At 40.5% G+C, this 1,631-nt stretch overlaps 1 non-coding gene across 1 annotated transcript; it reads right to left on the bottom strand.

Annotated features, from left to right (window-relative positions):
- Positions 1-204: 204 nt before the first annotated feature.
- Positions 205-277, bottom strand: Trnag-ucc (transfer RNA glycine (anticodon UCC)). The gene has a single exon. It is a non-coding gene; the product is annotated as a tRNA-Gly (tRNA).
- Between the last annotated feature and the right edge of the window lie 1,354 nt (positions 278-1,631).

Below are 1,631 nucleotides of genomic sequence, written 5' to 3'. Positions count from 1 at the left end.
GGTCGGAGTCTTAAGCATAATAAAAACAAAAAATGCACCTCGGTTATAACTGATTTAAGCACTTCGAAGTCTACGGGTAGAATAATTAAACTGACATAGAATTTCCTTCCCTACGCAAATAATCCATGTTCGCAAAAGGAAGGAATTTAAAAAGAAAAAACATAATTTTCAGTTTCGAGGAATCAAAAACACATCGACGATTTTCGTTCCGACTGGGACTCGAACCCAGGCCCACTGGCTCGGAAAGCGAGCGCTCTAGCCATTGGGCTATCGGAGCTCTGTCGGTCGGAGTCTTAAGCATAAAAAAAACAAAAAATGCACCTCGGTTATAACTGATTTAAGCACTTCGAAGTCTACGGGTAGAATAATTAAACTGACATAGAATTTCTTCCCTACGCAAATAATCCATGTTCGCAAAAGGAAGGAATTTAAAAAGAAAAAAAAAATTTTCAGTTTCGAGGAATCAAAAACACATCGACGATTTTCGTTCCGACTGGGACTCGAACCCAGGTCCACTGGCTCGGAAGCCGAGCGCTCTAGCCATTGGGCTATCGGAGCTCTGTCGGTCGGAGTCTTAAGCATAATAAAAACAAAAAATGCACCTCGGTTATAACTGATTTAAGCACTTCGAAGTCTACGGGTAGAATAATTAAACTGACATAGAATTTCCTTCCCTACGCAAATAATCCATGTTCGCAAAAGGAAGGAATTTAAAAAGAAAAAAAATAATTTTCAGTTTCGAGGAATCAAAAACACATCGACGATTTTCGTTCCGACTGGGACTCGAACCCAGGTCCACTGGCTCGGAAGCCGAGCGCTCTAGCCATTGGGCTATCGGAGCTCTGTCGGTCGGAGTCTTAAGCATAATAAAAACAAAAAATGCACCTCGGTTATAACTGATTTAAGCACTTCGAAGTCTACGGGTAGAATAATTAAACTGACATAGAATTTCCTTCCCTACGCAAATAATCCATGTTCGCAAAAGGAAGGAATTTAAAAAGAAAAAAAATAATTTTCAGTTTCGAGGAATCAAAAACACATCGACGATTTTCGTTCCGACTGGGACTCGAACCCAGGTCCACTGGCTCGGAAGCCGAGCGCTCTAGCCATTGGGCTATCGGAGCTCTGTCGGTCGGAGTCTTAAGCATAATAAAAACAAAAAATGCACCTCGGTTATAACTGATTTAAGCACTTCGAAGTCTACGGGTAGAATAATTAAACTGACATAGAATTTCCTTCCCTACGCAAATAATCCATGTTCGCAAAAGGAAGGAATTTAAAAAGAAAAAAAATAATTTTCAGTTTCGAGGAATCAAAAACACATCGACGATTTTCGTTCCGACTGGGACTCGAACCCAAGTCCACTGGCTCGGAAGCCGAGCGCTCTAGCCATTGGGCTATCGGAGCTCTGTCGGTCGGAGTCTTAAGCATAATAAAAACAAAAAATGCACCTCGGTTATAACTGATTTAAGCACTTCGAAGTCTACGGGTAGAATAATTAAACTGACATAGAATTTCCTTCCCTACGCAAATAATCCATGTTCGCAAAAGGAAGGAATTTAAAAAGAAAAAAAAATAATTTTCAGTTTCGAGGAATCAAAAACACATCGACGATTTTCGTTCCGACTGGG

This window comes from Uloborus diversus, unplaced genomic scaffold, assembly GCF_026930045.1.
Source record: "Uloborus diversus isolate 005 unplaced genomic scaffold, Udiv.v.3.1 scaffold_428, whole genome shotgun sequence".
NCBI lineage: Eukaryota > Metazoa > Arthropoda > Arachnida > Araneae > Uloboridae > Uloborus > Uloborus diversus.
This window is presented reverse-complemented; position numbering and strand designations above follow the sequence as displayed.